Here is a 23,334-nt window from a genome sequence, read left to right as displayed (position 1 = left end):
AATTGGTGGTAGTATTTGAATGACATGGTACAGGAACATTCTAAGCCTCAAATTTTCATTTGTTCTACTGTGACGTGGTGCAGTCCGTCCAGTTACAAGAATTGAGTACATGATGATGCGCAATTCGCAGTCACTTTAATTTCACCCACCCTGCACTAACATGAAGTATCATTCCTGCCTGGCAATGGTTCAAATGGCTCTGAGGTCATCAGTCCCCTAGCACCTAGAACTACTTTAACCTAACTAACCTACGGACATCACACACATCCATGCCCGAGGCAGGATTCGAACCTGCGACCGTAGCGGTCGCTCGGCTCCAGACTGTAGCGCCTAGAACCACACAGCCATTCCGGCCGGCCCTGGCAATGATATAGCTATTTTTCTAGTAGATACAGTGACAGTGCAAGTGATAAAGCTGCTGTGTTATCTAAAATGAAAAAAAAAATGCGCCAGTTGTCCTGCAATAGTTGGTGGCAGTTTGTTATATACAGGGTGGCAATAACTGAACTATATGAAAAAAAACGTAAATTAGTTACAAACTACGGCGTGCACACACATTATTCAACATGTAAACGTCACTACAGATATTCGGATTTGTATTATTCCATGTTAGATATGCCTGCCATCATTGGTGATGATGTGACGCAGATCAATAACCAAAAATTGTGCGTGACTCACTGAAGCGTCGGGTCATCGATGCTGTTGATGACCTCCTGAATGGCTGTTTTCAGCTCAGCAGTGGTTTTGGGGTTACTGTTGTACACCTTATCTTTAATATAGACCCACAAAAAGGAGTCTCATTTGTTCAGATCCGTAGAATATGGCGGCCAATCGAAGGTCATGCCAGTGGCAGCTCGGTACCCCAGAGCCAGAATGAGGTCCCCAAAGTGCTCCTCCAGCACATTAAACACTCTCCCGCTTCTATGGGGTCAGCTCCGTCTTGGATGAACCACGTTGTGTCGAAATGAAGGTCACTTTGGATAATGGGGATGAAATTATCTTCCAAAAATTTCACGTACCGTTTGGTAGTGCCATTAAGGAACATCGCACCGATTATTCCGTGACTGGACATTCCACACCACATAGTCAACCATTGAGGATGAAGAGACTTCTCGACCGCGAGATGCGGATTCCCAGTCCCCAAATGCGCCAATTTTAGTTGTTGACGAACCCATCCAAATGATAGTTGGCTTCGTTTGGTTAACCAAACAACAGTGCGCATTCTAATTCCCATCATACTCCGCGGCCAACTGTGCGGTTTGAACGTCTTAACGCAAACTGTTTAGAGGTTATGACGATTTTATTTCATTTAGTTCAATAATTGTCACGTTGTATATAGCGGAAACGGCCGTTTCAGGCGATCACAGCAATAATCCCGCTGCTTGCAGTTATCGGCTGACACAGTGTTTTGCCATCGTGGACACCTTCCATACGCTAGTTCGACTATTCAGCCGTCAACCAGTGGTGTTACCGAAATCCAGGATGCTCCTGCTGTACTGCGCAGAAGGCGTCACGTGAGGCCTGGATCATCCGCATGTCAAGGTGCCTAACATTGATGCGTAAAAATACGAGCCACCCAGCCGGCAAGGGGCATCGAATCAGCGATCACTTTGGATCTGGCTACAGCAGTGTTGACTGGAGAAACGTCGTGTCCCTGCCGTCATCCTCTGGAGCAGCCACTTCGTCCTACAAGACCGCCCAACGCACGAGTCCGAATCTGCTCCTTTGGGCCGATGGTCGAACTAGGACCGTTGTAGCCACTGGCAAACATGTTTTCTATCATCACCAAGTGCCGCCAGACTTCGTGATCTGGGGTTCGCTTCCTGGATGCCATTTCTTTCGTCGCCCGATATTGCTGGTCAGACCACCAGCAGGCCCAGCTCGCAGTTTAGCGTGCCACTTCTACAATACCAGCGCCTGGTACAGCTCCTCCATTGGCCGGAAATGTTTAACACCGAAGGTTGCTACGATCCCACGCCGCACTGTGCTGTGGCGGCTGCAGATGACAATACAACAATGTACGGCAGCAAAGGACTGAGTTCGATGCCCACCCCCGCTTATTGCACGTGGGAACATGATCTTCGTTGTAGGACAAACCTAAGAAATACAAGATCGTGCTAAAAAATAATGCCTCCGAACATTATATATGAAAAATCTTAAAGATTTTTTAATAAAATGGACATTATTAACATTTTACATCTTTGTTCTTCGTGTCAAGATATTTCTAGCCCCTGCTGCTAAGGCCGACCGCTATGGCCTAGCGGTTCTAGGACCTTCAGTCCGGAATCGCGCTGTTGCTACGGTCGCCGGTTCGAATCCTCTCTCGCACATGGATGTGTGTGATGTCCTTAGGTTAGTTGGGTTTAAGTGGTTCTAAGTCTAGGGGACTAATGACCTAAGATGTTGAGTCCTACAGTTCTTGGACCCATTTGAACCTGCTGCTAGATGTCTCCGAACTCTATCGTTTAACATGGCAGTGTGTAATATACACTGCTGGCCATTAAAATTGCTACACCAAGAAGAATTGCAGATGATAAACGAGAATTTCATTGGACACATATGTTGTACGAGAACTGACATGTGATTATTTTTTCACGCAATTTGGGTGCACAGATCCTGAGAAATCAGTACCCAGAACAATCACCTCTGGCCGTAATAACGGCCTTGATACACCTGGGCATTGAGTCCAACAGAGCTTGGATGGCGTGTACAGGTACTGCTGCCCATGCAGCTTCAACACGATACCACAGTTCATCAAAAGTAGTGATTGGCGTATTGTGACGAGCCATTTCCTTGGCCACTATTGGCCAGACGTTTTAAACTGGTAAGACATCTGGAGAATGTGCTGGCCGGGGCAGCAGTCGAACATTTTCTGTATACAGAAAGACCCGTACACGACCTGCAACATGTGGTCGTGCATTATCCTGCTGAAATGTAGGGTTTCGCTGGGATCGAATGAAGGGTAGAGCCACGGGTCGTAACACATCTGAAATGTAACGTTCACTGTTCATAGTGCAGTCAATCCGAGCAAGAGGTGACCGAGACGTGTAACCAATGGCACCCCATACCATCACGCCGGGTGATACACGAGTATGGCGATGACGTATACACGCTTCCTATGTCCGTTCACCCCGATGTCGGCAAACACGGATGCGACCATCATGATGCTGTAAACAGAAGCTGGATTCATCTGAAAAAATTACGTTTTGCCATTCGTTCACCCAGTTTCGTCCCTGAGTACACCATCGCAGGCGCTCCTGTCTGTGATTCAGCGTCAAGGGTAACCGGATCCATGGTCTCCGAGCTGATAGTCCATGCTGCTGCAAACGTCGTCGAACCGTTCGTGCAGATGGCTGTTGTCTTGCAAACGTCCCCATCTGTTGACTTAGGGATCGAGACGTGGCTGAAAGATTCGTTACAGCCATGCGGATAAAATGCCTGTCGTCTCGACTGCTAGTGATACGAGGCCGTTGAGATCCAGCACGGCGTTCCGTATTACCCTCCTGAACCCACCGATTCCACATTCTGCTAACAGTCATTTGATCTCGACCAATGCGAGCAGCAATTCCGCGATACGAAAACGGCAATCGCGATAGGCTACAATCCGACTTTTATAAAAGTCAAAAACGTGATGGTACGCATTTCTCCTTCGTACACGAGTAAACTTTCCTCATGTCAGCACGTTGCAGGTGTCGCCACAGACGCCAACCTTGTGCGAATGCTCTGAAAAGCTTATTATTTGCATATCACAGCATCTTCTTCCTGTCGGTTAAATTTCGCGTCTGTAGCACGTTATCTTCGTAGTGTAGCAATTTTAATGGCCAGTCGTTTAACTATATCAGTTCTTGAGAAATCGCGTGCTGTAATCGAGTTTCGAATTCATAGAGTTCGTTCACATATGGAGTACCCTCTCCTTTAGTATGAAAATGTCAGACCACACAAGATTGCTGAGACATTTGCAACAATACGACGCCTTGGGTTCCCTGCCATCGATCACCCTCCATACAGTCCCGATTTGGCACTATCAGATTTTCATCTGCTTCTAAAACGTAAAGAACTTCACTTTGGTAGTGCTGAAGCGGTGCAAGCTGAGTTGATGTTGGCCGGCCAAAGTGGCCGAACGGTTCTAGGCGCTACAGTCTGGAACCGAGAGACCGCTACGGTCGCAGGTTCGAATCCTGCCTTGGGCATGGATGTGTGTGATGTCCGGAGGTTAGTTAGGTTTAAGTAGTTCTAAGTTCTAGGGGACTGATGACCTCAGAAGTTTAGTCTCATAGTTCTCAGAGCTATTTGAACTATTTTTTGAGTTGAAGTTGTGACTCCGTCACTCTTGTTGGCAGTAATATGTTCGTCGGCAGGGTGATTATTTTGAGAAATAAATATGTCGCCATGAAGAATATGGATGTAGAATGTTAATAAAATTTGTTTTATTTAAAAAATTTTAAAGAGTTTTCGTATAAAAAAACGGCAACATTACAATTTCAGCACGACCACGTACTTCCGGTGATGAAGTTTATTGTTTGTCTATAGATGTTAATGACCTGAACAGTTCTTGCAACTGAAGCTTATACTTAGTTTGTACAGAGCAACTGTTTACGTGATCCCATCCTTCTTCGTGCAATAACAGAAGTGTCAGTGACTTTATTTCCCCAGTAACAAAGGGTGCGCTCTTTTAGGTGCGTGGGTAATACGGCTAGAGCTCTCGTAAATCCATGTCTCCTGTAATACTGGCTACTAAGCAATACATCTGTAGATAAGATCTATCGCGCGGAGTGGCAGCGTGGTTTGAGGCGCCATGTCACGGACTGCGTGGCCCCTCCCGCGGGAGGTTCGAGTCTTCCCTCGGGCATGGGTGTGCGTGCGTGTTGTTCACCGCATGAGTTTGTTTAAGTAGCGTGTAAAATTCACACACATTTGAACATTTGTAGACAAGATCACATTTATGAAACGTTATTCGAACAGTGCAGTTACTATGTCAAAATGATAAAATTATCGAAAGTAACTGAGATATTACTGTACTCTTCGATGTAAACCGAAAAGTAATTATGAATATAGGCGGCCGGGGTGGCCGAGCGGTTCTAGGCGCTACAGTCTAGAACCGCGCGACCGCTACGGTCGCAGGTTCGAGTCCTGCCTCGGGCATTGATGTGTGTGATGTCCTTAGGTTAGTTAGGTTTAAGTAGTTCTCAGTTCTAGGGGACTGATGATCTCAGAAGTTAAGTCCCATAGTGCTCAGAGCCTTTTGAACCATTTGAATACTGAAAATACTTGGAAAGTTGGTTCTCGCTGACAACTTTAAGACATCGAGTATTTTTATTTCAGCTTATAGTATGGATCAGTTATCTGCTGTCTTTTACGTTAAGTAGACTGATTGCTTATACGATGTCAACTGACTCAACCCTGCAGATAGGAATTGCTTTGGCTCATAACCTACATTCACGCAACATTCACGCTAGATTTAGACAGCGTACAACATACTTGTGACAAATTTCGTGCGCAATTTTCTGCTTTATTTGATACCCGACACGTTCAGTCAGTTTACTGGTATGGGTGTGTTAATGAATTCAATTACACGTCCAGTTCTCAGTTATGTTACCCACCAAATAACGCCAGAATTTATCGGAAGATTGGAGAACTTACAATTCTTAGTGGCATAAAAGGCTTTCTATGTCGCTGCATTTCACTGAGCCATAACACCTGATATTTTGTGATTTGCGTAGGTCATATTCCATCAGTATTATTACATCAGATTAGAGTTTGAGGAGTGTTCTGTTTCAGACAATTCAGGGTGCCAAACAATGTTTTTTACAGCCAGTTGCAATTAAGAGGCTGTATATTGCCTGACAACGAATTAATTAATATATCACATTCAATGCAACAAAGATCCCAAGTTTGATGTACCCCTAAAAATCAGTTGAGTTCATACAATACAACGACCAGAAAGCTGACTAAACCACGATCCTGATAGCAGTGATATTTTTGGAATAAATCTCAGAGAATATGGAAAAAATAGGATAATAGAACATGCAAGTGGTGTATTTATTGCTACGGACAAGAACACAAATCCAACGAGTTAAATATTGAAGCTGCATGCGAAATTGTTGGGCAAGAATCGGCATCAAGGGTGGCCATAAACTTGTGACTGGATATTTCTGTCGAACGCCAGGCTTACGGCAAGGTTTAACGGATAATTGTAGAGGAAACCTCAGTTCGTTAGTATGTACACTCCTGGAAATTGAAATAAGAACACCGTGAATTCATTGTCCCAGGAAGGGGAAACTTTATTGACACATTCCAGGGGTCAGATACATCACATGATCACACTGACAGAACCACAGGCACATAGACACAGGCAACAGAGCATGCACAATGTCGGCTCTAGTACAGTGTATATCCACCTTTCGCAGCAATGCAGGCTGCTATTCTCCCATGGAGACGATCGTAGAGATGCTGGATGTAGTCCTGTGGAACGGCTTGCCATGCCATTTCCACCTGGCGCCTCAGTTGGACCAGCGTTCGTACTGGACGTGCAGACCGCGTGAGACGACGCTTCATCCAGTCCCAAACATGCTCAATGGGGGACAGATCCGGAGATCTTGCTGGCCAGGGTAGTTGACTTACACCTTCTAGAGCACGTTGGGTGGCACGGGATACATGCGGACGTGCATTGTCCTGTTGGAACAGCAAGTTCCCTTGCCGGTCTAGGAATGGTAGAACGATGGGTTCGATGACGGTTTGGATGTACCGTGCACTATTCAGTGTCCCCTCGACGATCACCAGTGGTGTACGGCCAGTGTAGGAGATCGTTCCCCACACCATGATGCCGGGTGTTGGCCCTGTGTGCCTCGGTCGTATGCAGTCCTGATTGTAGCGCTCACCTGCACGGCGCCAAACACGCATACGACCATCATTGGCACCAAGGCAGAAGCGACTCTCATCGCTGAAGACGACACGTCTCTATTCGTCCCTCCATTCACGCCTGTCGCGACACCACTGGAGGCGGGCTGCACGATGTTGGGGCGTGAGCGGAAGACGGCCTAACGGTGTGCGGGACCGTAGCCCAGCTTCATGAAGACGGTTGCGAATGGTCCTCGCCGATACCCCAGGAGCAACAGTGTCCCTAATTTGCTGGCAAGTGGCGGTGCGGTCCCCTACGGCACTGCGTAGGATCCTACGGTCTTGGCGTGCATCCGTGCGTCGCTGCGGTCCGGTCCCAGGTCGACGGGCACGTGCACCTTCCGCCGACCACTGGCGACAACATCGATGTACTGTGGAGACCTCACGCCCCACGTGTTGAGCAATTCGGCGGTACGTCCACCCGGCCTCCCGCATGCCCACTATACGCCCTCGCTCAAAGTCCGTCAACTGCACATACGGTTCACGTCCACGCTGTCGCGGCATGCTACCGGTGTTAAAGACTGCGATGGAGCTCCGTATACCACGGCAAACTGGCTGACACTGACGGCGGCGGTGCACAAATGCTGCGCAGCTAGCGCCATTCGACGGCCAACCCCGCCGTTCCTGGTGTGTCCGCTGTGCCGTGCGTGTGATTATTGCTTGTACAGCCCTCTCGCAGTGTCCGGAGCAAGTATGGTGGGTCTCACACACCGGTGTCAATGTGTTCTTTTTTCCATTTCCAGGAGTGTATATTCCCCAGTCATTCCTCTGTCATTGGAGGAGACTTTAGTCATCTGATAACTGATTAGGACGTGATCTCTCAGATTTTCATGGCGTAATTGATTAATGGTGTACTTCCAGGTACACAATCGAGCTCTTGTTTCCATATTATTCAAAATTTTTGTACGACTGGCCCAGTTGTCGTTTTCAGATGCAGCGGTTCTGCTGCCTGGACTCCATCGGGACAGGTCGTCTAAATGTTGTGCACAATATGGAAAACAAGTCTGCGGTACACCTGGAAGAGCACCATTAACTAATGAGGGGTAACTACAGTCTGGTATGTGACGGGCGTGAGGAGACGTCCGGCGAAATAGTACTTAATACCTTCGTTGTAAAGCTAAACAGAAGACACAAATCGAAAATCACGTCTGGTGGTAATATTTTAGATCTAATGACAAAAAATAGAACTGAACTCTTTGACAATGTCCACGTTGAAACTGTCATTAGCGAACATGAGGAAATTGTAACAACAGTGGTTATTAACATACCTGGTGGCTATAATTAAAGTGCTGCTACTGACACAGGTTCAGTGCGGACTGTAATCGTCGCATGGCGCGCATTACTGCGGAACCACTTTACGATGGAAAAAAATTAGTTCCAATGTTGGCCACCACGTGCAAATCTGACGCTGTGAATTGAAGAAAGACGTACAGAAAAATTTTTCCGTACAAAATAGATTAGGAACGGGACTAGAAGGAAAACGTCCGAGTGAGAAAGGCGTAACACTGATTTCATTACTAACCGAATATTAAGCAATTTGTTCAGTACGAGCGCCGGCGACGTCGACGAGGCGTTGTACAGCGCCAGATTTGCACCTAGTGTCCAAAATTGGAAGTGCTTTTTTTCAGTACAAATCAGTTCCCCATTAACGTTTGAGTATATCTACAAAGTGTCTCTGCCATGGGATAATTTCAGTCTACTCTGAACCTCCATGAGTAATTGCTTTTTGATTGTAACCACCCGGTACAAAAAGTCAACTGAAACCGATAGAAAGATTTACACTATCAATAAGACTGATAAACAAGTGGTGCCATACATCAACGAGGAAAAGTAAAAACTTATTTATTCGCAGGAACATGTTGAAAAACTTTACCTAAGGTAAAGCAGATGACAGGCTTCGGATCATTGGTAAGAAACTGAGAAAACGAAGAGAGTTTGCAAAGAAAATGGCTTCTCTATACAGTATCATTCAAGTGCGTAAGTCCCATGCCAGATATGACTAACAGGGAATACTGAACGTACACAAAAAAGAGCAGTGCTGAGGATCGCAGCTCTTTGGACTCGCGGGAGTTCATCATGGAGACACTGACAAGTCTGGACTGGTAGATACTTGAAGATAGATGCTAACTATTCCACCGATACTGAAGTACTAAGTTTCGACTACTGTTACTAAGTGAGGAACCTAGCAGTATACTATATCGCCAAAAGAAGAATTTGACAATTACTCGCAAGCAGACGCATTTAAGCAATCATTCTTCCCGCAATCCAAACTCGAGTGAAACGCGAAGAAAGCGTAATACGTGATACAATGGGAAGTACCCCCACCTATGTATTACAAGGAGGTTCGCAGGGTATAGATCTGCATTCAGGTCCGCCACCTTAGCCAAGTATCGGCGTATCTGACTGCTGTGAGAACGACGCGCTCTCAGTTTCCAGATCTTTCCTTGGAGGAGGGAATGGAACACAAAATACTGTATTTCGTAAAGTCAACTCAGGAGCTTCACGATCGGAGAAATTGTCAACGTCCGGAAGAGCGCATATTCCTGCATACCGCATTCGAATCACGCCATTGTTTGGCCATTTCCTTAGTTTTACATTCGAAGGATCTAAGTTAATTTTAATTGCGTAGAGAGAGTCATTTTAAATTCGTATGTAAATATGCCTACATGCTATATATTTAGAACTGTTTGTTTTAATAGAGATGTGAATTGGCAGTTCTTACCCGCCACCTTATACAGGGCGTTACAAAAAGGTACGGCCAAACTTTCAGGAAACATTCCTCACACACAAAGAAAGAAAATATGTGATGTGGACATGTGTCCGGAAACGCTTACTTTCCATGTTAGAGCTCATTTTATTACTTCTCTTCAAATCACATTAGTAATGGAATGGAAACACACAGCAACAGAACGTACCAGCGTGAATTCAAACAATTTGTTTCAGGAAATGTTCAAAATGTCCTCCGTTAGCGAGGATACATGCATCCACCCTCCGTCGCATGGAATCCCTGATGCGCTGATGCAGCCCTGGATAATGGCGTATTGTATCACAGACGTCCACAATACGAGCACGAAGAGTCTCTACATTTGGTACCGGGGTTGCGTAGACAAGAGCTTTCAAACGCCCCCATAAATGAGAGTCAAGAGGGTTGAGGTTAGGAGAGTGTGGAGGCCATGGAATTGGTCCGCCTCTACCAATCCATGGGTCACCGAATCTGTTGTTGAGAAGCGTACGAACACTTCGACTGAAATGTGCAGGAGCTCCATCGTGCATGAACTACATGTTGTGTCGTACTTGTAAAGGCACATGTTCTAGCAGCATAGGTAGAGTATCCCGTATGAAATCATGATAACGTGCTCCATTGAGCGTAGGTGGAAGAACATGGGGCCCAATCAAGACATCACCAACAATGCCTGCCCAAACGTTCACAGAAAATCTGTGTCGATGACGTGATTGCACAATTGCGTGCGGATTCTCGTCAGCCCGCACATGTTGATTGTGAAAATTTACAATTTGATCACGTTGGCATGAAGCCTCATCCGTAAAGAGAACATTTGCACTGAAATGAGGATTGACACATTGTTGGATGAACCATTCGCAGAAGTATACCCGTGGAGGCCAATCAGCTGCTGACAGTGCCTGCACACGCTGTACATGGTACGGAAACAACTGGTTCTCCCGTAGCACTCTTCATACAGTGACGTGGTCAACGTTACCTTGTACAGCAGAAACTTCTCTGACGCTGACATTAGGGTTATCGTGAACTGCACCAAGAATTGCCTCGTCCATTGCTGGTATCCTCGTCGTTCTAGGTCTTCCCCAGTCGCGAGTCATAGGCTGGAATGTTCCGTGCTCCCTAAGACGCCGATCAATTGCTTCGAACGTCTTCCTGTCGGGACACCTTCGTTCTGGATATCTGTCTCGATACAAACGTACCGCACCACGGATATTCCCCTTTGCTAATCCATACATCAAATGGGCATTTGCCAACTCCGCATTTGTAAACATTGCACTGACTGAAAAATCACGTTCGTGATGAACACTAACCTGTTGATCCTACGTACTGATGTGCTTGATGCTAGTACTGTAGAGCAATGAGTCGCATGTCAACACAAGCACCGAAGTCAACATTACCTTCCTTCAATTGGGACAACTTGCGGTGAATCGAGGAAGTGCAGTACATACTGACGAAACTAAAATGAGCTCTAACATGGAAATTAAGCGTTTCCGGACACATGTCCACATAACATCTTTTCTTTATTTGTGTGTGAGGAATGTTTCCTGAAAGTTTGGCCGTACTTTTTTGTAACACCCTGTATACAAGGTTGTCAGAAACAGTATGAAAAGCTTGTAAGGGTACTGCATTGGACGTTGTGCTGAGAAATAACTGTTAGGAAAAAAATATTATACGTTGCGCCGTTTCCGAATTAATTAACATTGAAGTTAGTCAATCAGCCGTTGCGTGCGCAATTTCGAGCGGCTCGCCAGACACAATTAGTTTCAGTTGTCCTCATGGCGTAGACGATAGAGCACGAGACTGCTCAGCCTTTGGCTCAAGTTCTTTCCTTGCTACCGTCCCATGTCCAGTTTTTGTATCGCTTTCTTGTCTGGTTTTAGAAAAACAAACGAAGTACACTTTTGGCGACTCCGTCTCCGGCGGACTGCTCGAGTTTACGCGCGCCACAGCCTGACTGGCTTACTTAAAATGCTACAGACCACTCTGTATATTCCACAATTATTAAATAAAAATATATATTTACTATACCATTTTTAAATCGAACTATGAAATATAAAATAATTTCTCCTAGCGCTATACAGATTCCTAACTCCATATGGGTGGTTCTGAAAATTGGTGATTGTCAGTTTTTAACGACTAAGAAAGTACTTGTAAGATTTGTAACGAAAACGTGGGTCCCATGAAACAGATAATAGGAGGCGAGCTCTTCGTTCATCAGTTATGCATTGCACGCCCCTCACGTTTTCCGTTATTAATCTTACAAGTATTTTCACAGCTATTAAAAATTCACAATCACAAGTCTTCTGAATTATCTCTATATGGATATGAATGCGAATGGGACTACGAGAAATTGATTTAAACTTTTTATTCCGATTTAAAAACGTGTTATATTAAAAATTACATTTTATTTTAAAAATTACTTTCTGTTTTTTACTCTTGGGCGTGTGAATCATTCAGTCATTTCAGATACACTGATGAGACTGCAACAGAGACATGTGGTAAATTTAAATTTTGTTTCGGTTTCTTTTCACCAATATATTGCTTCGTCCTACGCGTATAGGCTTATTAGCAACTGTTACCAGCGTGAGCTATTCTTGGTTGGGGTAGGTAAAGGGGGAAATGACAGTGGTGCTCATAGTACCCTCCGGCACACATCAGACAAGAAAACGAGTTAGTACTGGATTGTCACTCAGTTTTGAGATACGCTGAAAGTTTCAAGTCTCTAGCTCAACGGAAAGTTAGTTTAACATCAACTGCAAAATTCGTCTGAGACAGACAGGGAACAGACCAAACGAAAACGCGGTAAAATGAATCGAAATTCGCCTGCGGAATGTAATATGCTGTCAAGGAAAAACTTTTCTTAATTGGTCTTCAAATTTTAGTTTGCTGTATGTCAGAGAATTAATATCATTAGGTAAATGATCCAAAATTCTGGAAGCAGCATCGTGCAACCCTTTTCATGCAAAATGCAACGTTAATGTGGGATATTCAGTGTCTTTTTTTCTCTTGTTATAATTATGTATATTATTGCTCCTTTTTAAATTTAATAGGTTATTTACAAGGCACGTCACAGAATACTAAATGTACTATGAAGCGGTAGTCAAATTGTATAACTCCTTAAACAAAATGTCCGAAAGTTGATGGTGGGAGAGCTCAACATACTATCCTTGAAGTACGTTCTTGGACAATGCAAACTTTCCTTCTTACAGATGAGTTACCTCAGAACATTTTTCATACGACGTTATTGGAAGAAAGAGGCACAGACTGACACCGATGCATGTCGATACTAAATGGTTTGTCAGAGTCAGTAGCGTGGAAGGCAGATAAACGGTGATGAACCACATGTTGTTGTGGTCTTGAGTCCGAAGACTGGTTTGATGCAGCTCTCCCTGTTACTCTATACTGTGCAAGCCTCTTTATCTCCGAGTAACTACTGCAACAAATGCAGCCAGTAGTAAATTTAAAAAATGATGAACTTTCACAAGTAAAAAAAATATTTTGTTGTGTTTTTTAACTTCCACTGCTATGAGTGTGAATCCTGAATCCTTCCTGGTCATGCTGACAAAGTTTTATGAATTTATTTTTAAAAGTATAGACAGTGGGAATTAAAATGTCCTGTTGTACCTCTCTTGCTTCGAGTCGTGCCGTTTGAAGTCCTACCTAGCTACCTTCTGTGAGAAGATTAACCACGTAGACTGTATTGTATTGGAAAAGAGCCGTTTCTGAGAGAGGCGGCAGTTGTTACTGATTTCTAGACTTGTGTTTGCTATCACCGACAGGAGTTGATTTTGTCCAATATTATTATGTTGGCAACCACTCCCAAAAACAAGCAAAAGCAACATTTTTGCATCAAGATGCTTTACTCTTGATCGGTATTTTAATAAATTTTCATACGTTTATTGTGCCAAATCACGATTTTTCAAATATATTTGACACATCTCTACATTAATGTAATGAAGAAAGTTATCTATTTCCACTAATCTGTAGTTTCGTTAACATGAGGAATCCGCCGGATATAATTCGAGACAAAAGCGTGTAGAAACTGGGCAAGGCAGTCAAAAGTAATTGTAGCGAGCAACGTAAATGACTGAAACAGACACTGTAATTGGTTAAATATAAAACAATGAGAAATCACTGATGCAATCATTCTAAAATAAAAGGCTTATTCGTGGGCCCTGCGCGTTAAACGAAGTCACCGGAGCAATTACTGCGGAGCCAAGTTAATCTGTTGGTGTCCGTGTTACCGCACGGCCGAGACGAGAAGTTAACGAGGCCCCAGGAGGAGATGTATATTACGGTGTATGAGCGCGATAGGGAGAATGGAAAAGGGGCGGTAGGTACGAGTGCGGCGGCGGCGGCGGCGGCGGCCCGGGCGCAGGCAAGCTGTTGCGACGCACCGTCACCGTTCCACCCCCGCCTCCACCCCCGCCGACGCCGTTCGATAACGCCCTCCGGGTCCCGCATTCTCCCAAATTTCGGACGCCAGTAAACTACGGAGCAAAGTTGAAGGGCGAATCAATGCTAATGGCCGTCGCGGCTACTCGCAGATAAAGAGGAAAGGCGACACCGCTGGTCTGCTGGACGGCGAGAATTGGCCACACTTTTACTCACGTGCGTTTGTGCTCCCACATTACACGCTCACGGCGTCTCAGTCACGGAACTCCGTTTGCCTTTTGGGACGCACTTATCACAGATCTGTTGGCGACAACCCCGGGCCCGTTAATACTGAACACGGAAGCGAGCGAAGGATGTAGGTCTCTTTGGACAACGAATACCATTCTGTTACTAAACAGGAGAGCCGGTTTCGACGCTGCGAATAGATTCAAGGTAGTTAAATTTTCAGGCTCCCGATATTGCGAAGGCGTGTTATCGACAGCTGCAATGAATCTGTAAAGAAACTGAATACGCTCCTAACAACACAATCGTGTTAGCTAAGTTAAAATGGAAATAGACGAATGGGAGTGTAACACAGCAAATTTCGATGGACGGGGAGTTTGAAGTGACGACATGTACCCACGGACAGTTCTCGCAATAGGCTAAAACTGCCGCAGCTGTTGTAGTTATTCTGTAAATATTTCATAAACTAGGAATGTGGAAATGACATCGTTCTGAAATACACCCGGGGCTTACACAAAAAGGTTGACTCTTAACTATTACACTTTTAGTGGGAGAGAGCGAGTTTTCAGTCTTTACTGACGAGATCGTTCATACTTTACCAAATGTAAAACTGACATGTTGTTGTTGTAACGATTTAAAAACAAATGATAATATCTGAGTATTATTTTCACGTGCAGCACCCAGCAGACCTCACTCGATTACCCATCTACCGTCCAGAGTGAGAACCTACTGTTTCAAAAAGACCATTCAGAACTGTTGTTTCCTTCAGGAAAGGGTTCAGTACCCGTGTGAGACATTCATCACAACATTAATGCACTCTTAAACGTGTAATACCCATCTGTTTCTTCAGGACGACATCGTAGTTATCGTGAAATTTCTGGTGCGTGATAAATTAAATCACAGAGGGTAACTAAAATTTATTGCAATTGAAATGCAATATCTGAAGTTAAGCTGCTGCCCTCTATAGCTATCCTTATTAACCTATGATCCATCAAATTATTCTTACTAAATTTTTTCATCAGTATTGCACATCACGTCGTCTCTCACTGCTACTGACTATGGGTGTTTTATTGTTACCAACTTCCAGTATTTGATACCATTAGCTGCAAAAAAGGAGAGTTAACAGTAGTAGCGTATTATAATTTAAAATGTAAAGACTGTTTAGGCGATGACATTGTACTAGAAATTTTTTTCGAAAGGCCTGCTTATTTTTACGACTGGGGATTGTTTCTTGTACAGCGGAGCCATTCTCTCCTGAGCTATAAACGGCGTAGAGTGCAATCACGTAGGCTCATTCCGATGATTGGATTGGATGTTTTTTGGGGAAGGAGACCAAACAGTGAGGTCATCGGTGTCTTCGGATTAGGGAAGGACGGGGAAGATAGTCGGCCGTGCCCTTTCAAAGGAACTATCCCGGCAATAGCCTGGAATGATTTTAGGGAAATCACGGAAAACCTAAATCAGGATGGCCGGACGCGGGATTGAACCGTCATCCTTCCGAATGCGAGTCCAGTGTGCTAACCACTGCGCCACCTCGCTCGCTCACTCCGAAGATATACATAATACTGATGAGATACAAATTCAAATACTCGACAGTAATGCATATGCGTTTGAAGAGCATGTATTTTGCCTGTCCCGTTTAGCTCAGACTGAATAAAGTCCAAAGCATCCAGGGTAGACTAAAAGGCAGAACTGTGCCAGAATGGCTTATGATGAAGTGATGACCTCTACAAAGACAACTGCTTCAATTTTTATTCGATCGACTAAGATATTCCTATATTTATTTTATAGTATTCGCAATCGCAGTTTTGCGACTTCCTTGCATGATGTTCTTTGACACGCTATGAACGAAAATGTCCTGACGATGGTGACTGCTCTTTTCCCAATAAGTCGCCTTTAGAACTGTTGTTGCATTTCCGACTACTGAGTGAAAATGACTATGATAAGATGATTAGAAATAGCAATGCCTGAGTTATTAAGAGGTACGATACATCATTCCTTCGGACATGCGTGCATGAAACACTTAGCCCTCAGTCATACTGAGAATACAAACGTAGCCCTCAAGTAAGGTAGTTTACTACTTTCACTCATTCAGAGGAAACTGCAACATTCATTGAGTGGGCACTAGACTGAAAAATGATATCCACTTGGCTAAAAGTTCCTCAAACACTGTACAGAAAGGTGCGCACTGTTCAGTAGGCTTCCAGCGGACCAGAAAAGACCTGAAGACGAACTCCAAGTTTTCATTTCATACCCCCTGCGGGTCCGGGGTAAGAATAGGCCCGAGGTATTCCTGCCTGTCGTACGAGGCGACTAAAAGGAGTTCAACCGTTTCGGCCTTCCATGTGATGGTCCCCCTTGGGGTTTGACCTCCATTTTTCTAAATTTCTACAGAAGTACGAGCCTTTTGGGGAAGGACACCTTACGTGGTGTACCACTGGTCCTAAGTGCACTCAGACCTTGGCACTCAGCATTGCACCGGCGTTGTAACCATACCCACTATTGCTCAAATTGGGCCTAAACGCCTTTTGGGTTGTCCCAGTTACGCCCATAGTGCGTCTCCATCTGCACCAGCGATCATGATGGACTTTCCATGGCACCAGAAATCCAGCACGGTAGCCAGCCCGTTGTGGTGGGGTCGTCATGTACCCTCTAGGTTGTAGCCCCCTGACAACACAGGGATCGTACTGCCGATACCTGAGCTGCACCCTCCCCACGTCGGCCAAGGAGTAGATGCCCGTCTCCTAGGGGCATCAGGACTCCCGGCAATGGTCATCCTGCCAGGTGGCCCTTGCTGCGGCTGGGTGGCGCCCGTGGGGAGAGCCCCTGGTCGGAGTGGGTGGTATCGGGGCGGACGTTTCGCAGATGAAACGTCACCACGTATCGGGTCGCTCTGCGGCCGAGTCTTTTAAAAGAAAAAGTACCGTTTCTGGTTCTGGTTCTCCTGCCATTTCCCCCTTGGCCACTCCATGGGAGGAGGGACAGGCCCGCCGGCTTGGAGCGAAGTACTTCCCCCGCTATTTGGTCTGTTCTCGGACCGATGGGGGGACATTCGCCACCTCCAAGCCCATGTTCTTTGTTCAGCACATTGAGGACATCTTCGGGGAAATCGAGGCTCTCAGCAAGATGCGTTCAGGGTCCGTACTTATCAAGACCACGTCCGCCACACAGTCGGCGGCGCTCCAGGCGTGCGACCGCCTAGGGGACATCCCAGTCTCCATTGTCCCACATCTGGCACTCAATAGGACGCAGGGGGTTATTTTTCATCGTGACCTCCTGCTACAATCTGATGAGGAGCTCAGGGCCAACCTGGAGTGCCGAGGCGTGCATTTCGTCCGGCGAGTCCAGCGCGGCCCCAAAGACCGTCGCATCGACACTGGGGCCTTTATCCTCGCCTTCGAGGGGGACGTTCTCCCAGAGAAGGTAAAGGTAATGTGCTACCGGTGTGACGTGCGACCCTACGTTCCGCCTCCTATGCGCTGTTTTAGGTGTTTGCGCTTTGGGCACATGTCGTCACGGTGTGAGGCTGAGCCCCTCTGTGGCGATTGTGGCCGTCCTCTTCGTGAGGAACATACATGCACCCCACCACCTCGGTGCGTTAATTGTCCTGGCGTCCACTCGCCTAGATCCTCAGACTGCCCCGCATATCAGAAGGAGAAGAAGATACAAGAAATCAAAACTTTGGATCGGCTGTCTTATTCTGAGGCCAGGAAGAAGTACGACCGCCTCCATCCTGTGCCATTGACCACTTCATTTGCCTCAGTTGTGTCCACTCCTTCCGCGGTATCCTCACCCCTCTCCTGTCCCCCCTCTGCCTCCTCCGCCCATCAGGGGGCTCTGCCTCCGCCTCCCAAATCCCTCCCTTCCAAATCCTCCTCCCCCGTGGCCCCCACCCCCTCTGCCCCAGGGGCCATCCTTCCTCCTCCTTCCCCCCACACGCCACCTGAGAAGCGATCCTCTTCTCAGGCGTCCATTGGGGAAACGTTCCGGACCCCGGCTTCCGAGGTCCGGCGTTCCAAAACGGACCCCGCGCGTGAGGACCTTCTTCGGGTCCAGCCCACCGTCCCTGTGCCTCCTCGGCCTTCCAAGAAGGCCTCCAAGAAGAAATCTTTATCCCCCTCTCCACCCCGGCGCGTTTCGACTGACGCTCCATCCGTGAGTCGCCGCTCCCGGCCGTCCTCAGTTTCGCCGGGACGCTCTGCTGCCAGGCGCTCAGCTGGCCTTTCGTCGGCAAATGATGCTGCCCCTCCTACACAACCAGGGACAGCGGCCGCAGCTGGCGACCAGTCGATGGAACCGGATCCGCCTCCCGTCGGTTGTAGCGTTGTTCCCTCGCAACCTGGCCCTCCGCGGCCGTCGAGGTGACCAGCTCTTCCCCCGTCTCGTTCCCACAACTTTTTGACTAGCGATGGCGTTGTTTCATTGGAACATAAGAGGTATTCGATCTCATCGGGAGGAATTACAACTGCTCCTCCGCCTGCACTGTCCGCTCGTCCTTGGACTCCAGGAAACCAAGTTGCGCCCGACTGACCGTATTGCCTTTACCCACTATATCTCGGAGCGGTATGACCTTACCCCTGTGGACGGTGTCCCAGCTCATGGTGGGGTCATGTTGCTCATTCGGGACGACGTCTATTACCATCCCATCCCATTGACCACCCCACTCCAAGCAATAGCTGTCCGCATTACTCTTTCTGCTTTTACTTTTTCAGTTTGTACCATCTACACTCCACCGTCGTCTGCCGTTAGTCGGGCTGACATGATGCACCTGATCGTTCAGCTTCCCCCGCCGTTTTTATTGTTTGGCGACTTCAATGCCCATCATCCCCTTTGGGGCTCTCCTGCATCCTGTCCAAGAGGCTCACTCTTGGCAGATGTCTTCAATCATCTCAATCTTGTCTGCCTCAATACCGGCGCCCCGACTTTCCTCTCGGACTCCACTCATACCTTCTCCCACTTGGACCTCTCAATATGTTCTACCACTCTTGCCCGTCGGTTCGAGTGGTATGTCCTTTCTGACACCTATTCGAGCGACCACTTCCCCTGTGTCGTTCGTCTCCTGCACCGCACCCCATCCCCACGTCCTTCGAGCTGGAACATACTGAAAGCTGACTGGGGACTTTACTCATCCCTGGCGACCTTTCCGGACCACGATTTTCCCAGTTGTGACAGTCAGGTCGAATACCTCTCGGCTGTTATCATCCATGCTGCCGAACGTTCCATTCCTCGTACTACTTCTTCACGTCGCGTTTCCGTCCCCTGGTGGAACGAGGCTTGTAGGGACGCTATCCGTGCTCGACGACGTGCTTTACGCACCTTTCGCCGCCATCCTACGTTGGCGAATTGTATTGAATACAAACGACTCCGAGCGCAATGCCGTAGAGTCATCAAAGACAGCAAAAAAGCTTGTTGGGCCTCTTTCACCGGCTCCTTTAACAGTTTTACTCCTTCTTCCGTCGTTTGGGGTAGCCTGCGCCGGCTGTCGGGCATTAAGGCCCACTCCTCGGTACCTGGCCTGACCTCAGGTAATGCGGTCCTTGTTGATCCGGTGGCTGTCGCCAACGCCTTTGGCCGCTTTTTCGAGGAGGTTTCAAGCTCCGCCCATTACCATCCTGCCTTCCTTCCCAGGAAAGAGGCAGAAGAGGCTCGGCGACCTTCCTTCCACTCGCTGAATCTGGAAACCTATAATGCCCCCTTTACTATGCGGGAACTCGAACGTGCGCTTGCACTGTCCCGGTCCTCTGCTCCGGGGCCGGATGCCATTCACGTTCAGATGCTGGCACACCTTTCTCCGGCGGGCAAAAGCTTCCTTCTCCGTACCTACAATCGCGTCTGGACCGAAGGTCAAGTCCCCATGCGTTGGCGTGACGCCGTTGTTGTTCCTATACCCAAACCCGGGAAGGATAGACACCTTCCTTCTAGTTACCGCCCCATTTCTCTTACAAGCTGTGTCTGTAAGGTGATGGAGCGCATGGTTAATGCTCGGTTAGTCTGGATTCTTGAATCTCGACGGCTCCTTACTAATGTCCAATGTGGCTTTCGTCGCCGCCGCTCCGCTGTTGACCACCTCGTGACCTTGTCGACATTCATCATGAACAACTTTTTGCGAAGGCGCCAAACGGTAGCCGTGTTCTTCGACTTGGAGAAGGCTTATGACACCTGTTGGAGAGGAGGTATCCTCCGCACTATGCACAGGTGGGGCCTACGCGGTCGCCTGCCCCTTTTTATTGATTCCTTTTTAACGGATCGAAAGTTTAGGGTACGTGTGGGCTCCGTATTGTCCGACGTCTTCCTCCAGGAGAACGGAGTGCCTCAGGGCTCCGTCTTGAGCGTAGCCCTTTTTGCCATCGCGATCAATCCCATTATGGATTGCATTCCACCTAATGTCTCAGGCTCTCTCTTTGTCGATGACTTCGCGATCTACTGCAGTGCCCAGAGAACATGCCTCCTGGAGCGCTGTCTTCAGCGTTGTCTAGACAGCCTCTACTCATGGAGCGTGGCAAATGGCTTCCGGTTCTCTGAAGAAAAGACGGTTTGTATCAACTTTTGGCGATATAAAGCGTTCCTTCCGCCATCCTTACATCTCGGTCCCGTTGTTCTCCGATTCGTGGACACAACTAAGTTTCTAGGGCTCACGTTGGACAGGAAACTGTGTTGGTCTCCACACGTCTCTTATTTGGCGGCCCGTTGTACACGTTCCCTTAATGTCCTCAGAGTTCTTAGCGGTTCATCTTGGGGAGCGGATCGCACTGTCCTGCTTCGCTTGTATCGGTCCATAGTCCGATCGAAGCTGGATTATGGGAGCTTCGTCTACTCGTCCGCTCGGCCGTCCCTCTTACGCCGGCTCAACTCCATCCACCATCGGGGGTTACGTCTTGCGACCGGAGCCTTCTACACTAGTCCTGTCGAGAGTCTTTATGCTGAAGCTGCCGAGTTACCGTTGACCTACCGGCGCGACGTACTGCTGTGTCGGTATGCCTGCCGGCTGTCGTCTATGCCCGACCACCCCACTTACAAGTCCTTCTTCGCCGATTCTCTCGACCGTCAGTACGGGTTGTATGTGTCTGCCCTGCTGCCCCCCGGAGTCCGCTTCCGTCGCCTGCTTCGACAATTGGATTTTGCCCTCCCTACCACCTTCAGAGAGGGTGAGAGCCCGACACCACCTTGGCTCCAGGCCCCGGTTCATATTTATCTCGACCTCAGCTCACTCCCGAAGGATGGTACTCCGGCTGCAATGTATTGCTCACGGTTTGCCGAACTTCGTGCTCGACTTGCCGGTCACACCTTTATTTACACCGATGGCTCCAAAACTGACGATGGTGTCGGCTGTGCCTTTGTCGTCGGGGCCGCCACATTTAAATACAGGCTCCTCGACCAGTGTTCCAGCTTTACGGCCGAGCTTTTTGCTCTCCATCAGGCCGTTCAGTATGCCCGCCGCCACCACCATTCATCATATGTACTGTGCTCTGACTCACTCAGTGCTCTTCAGAGCCTTGGAGCTCCCTATCCGGTCCATCCCTTGATACAACGGATACAGCAGTCCCTCCATTCTTTGGCTGATAATGGTGGTTCTGTCAGCTTTCTGTGGGTTCCAGGACATGTGGGAGTGCCTGGGAATGAGGCTGCGGATGCTGCAGCCAGGGCTGCAGTCCTCCTGCCTCGGCCAGCCTCCCATTGTGTCCCGTCATCCGACGTTCGTGGGGATGTCTGTAAGAGGCTTGTGTCGTTGTGGTGGGATGCTTGGTCATCCCTCCAAGGAAACAAGCTCCGGGCAGTAAAACCGCTACCAACTGCTTGGACAACATCTTCCCGACCATCTCGGCGCGAGGAGGTCCTTCTGACCAGGTTGCGGATTGGGCATTGCCGGTTTAGCCACCGCTACCTGCTCTCCGGTGACCCAGCCCCGCAGTGCCCTTGTGGTCAGGCATTAACAGTGTGCCATGTTTTATTGTCGTGTCCCCGTTTTAGTCAATTTCGTGTTGTCCTGTCCCTGCCATCTACTTTACCGGATGTTTTAGCTGATGACGCTCGGGCAGCTGCTCGTATTCTGCGTTTTATAACTTTAACTGGCTTGTCCAAGGACATTTAATCTTTTTACTTATATTGTCTGCATCTTTGTCGGGTCCTTCTGGTGTCCCCTCCATCCCCTTGAGTTTTACCAGATTCCATGTGCTCAAACAACAGTGACTGGGCGCTAATGACCTCAGCAGTTGAGCGCCCTTCAACCCAACAAAAAAAAAAAAAAATCCAAGTTTTCATATTCAAGATGAAAGGTTTCCTTTGGCATGCTCCTTACTCGTAATAGTTGAGAACTTTGGTCAGTAACGTGCTGTTTATTCATATACGCACTCACAATTTGTCATGTTTTATTAATTCTTTACTTTGTTATGTTTATGAATTTTCTATTCAGTTCTACGAGCTATGTTCCATAAACAAGTAGCTTTTGCTGGCATGGTTCCACGGAACCTGAAAACAATAATAATAATTATTACAAAAAAACTGCGAATACTAGTATATTTCGCCTTGGAAAGCAGTTCTTGGCAATTGTCAATGTCAATTAAATTCGCCAACAGTACTGTAACTTAAGATGTTATTTTATTTTATTTTATTTTGAAGGCTACCAGTTTCAGCATTTCATTATGCCATCTTCGGGCTCCATATGCATCTCTCCAAATAAACGAAAAGTCAAATAGAACCATAAATCTCTGGATATCGTGAATTCAATCGTTACACTAGTGCTTCATTCGAAGACTTGATGACATAATGAAATGCTGAAACTGTTAGCCTTCAAAATAAAATAAAATAACATCTTAAGTTACACGACTGTTGGTGAATTAAATTGACATTCACAGTTACTTAACTGGCCGATGTCCCCTGTCCATGATGGACCAACAGAGAGTTCTTGGAATTACCGTATTATGTTTTCTCGAGTTGACCAATTTCTTTTTTCGAATCACTACCAGTTGCGATTTTTCAGCATTTTCGTTATGGTTTCCTTCAGAGTTCAACTTTCTATGGACTTCGATATCCCCTGTAACTTCACCCCGACAGGCAGGTGGATAGTTGGTCAGAATTACTAACTA

The sequence above is a fragment of the Schistocerca cancellata genome, chromosome 4 (genome assembly GCF_023864275.1).
Source record: "Schistocerca cancellata isolate TAMUIC-IGC-003103 chromosome 4, iqSchCanc2.1, whole genome shotgun sequence".
Taxonomy (NCBI): Eukaryota; Metazoa; Arthropoda; class Insecta; order Orthoptera; family Acrididae; genus Schistocerca; species Schistocerca cancellata.
This window is presented reverse-complemented; position numbering follows the sequence as displayed.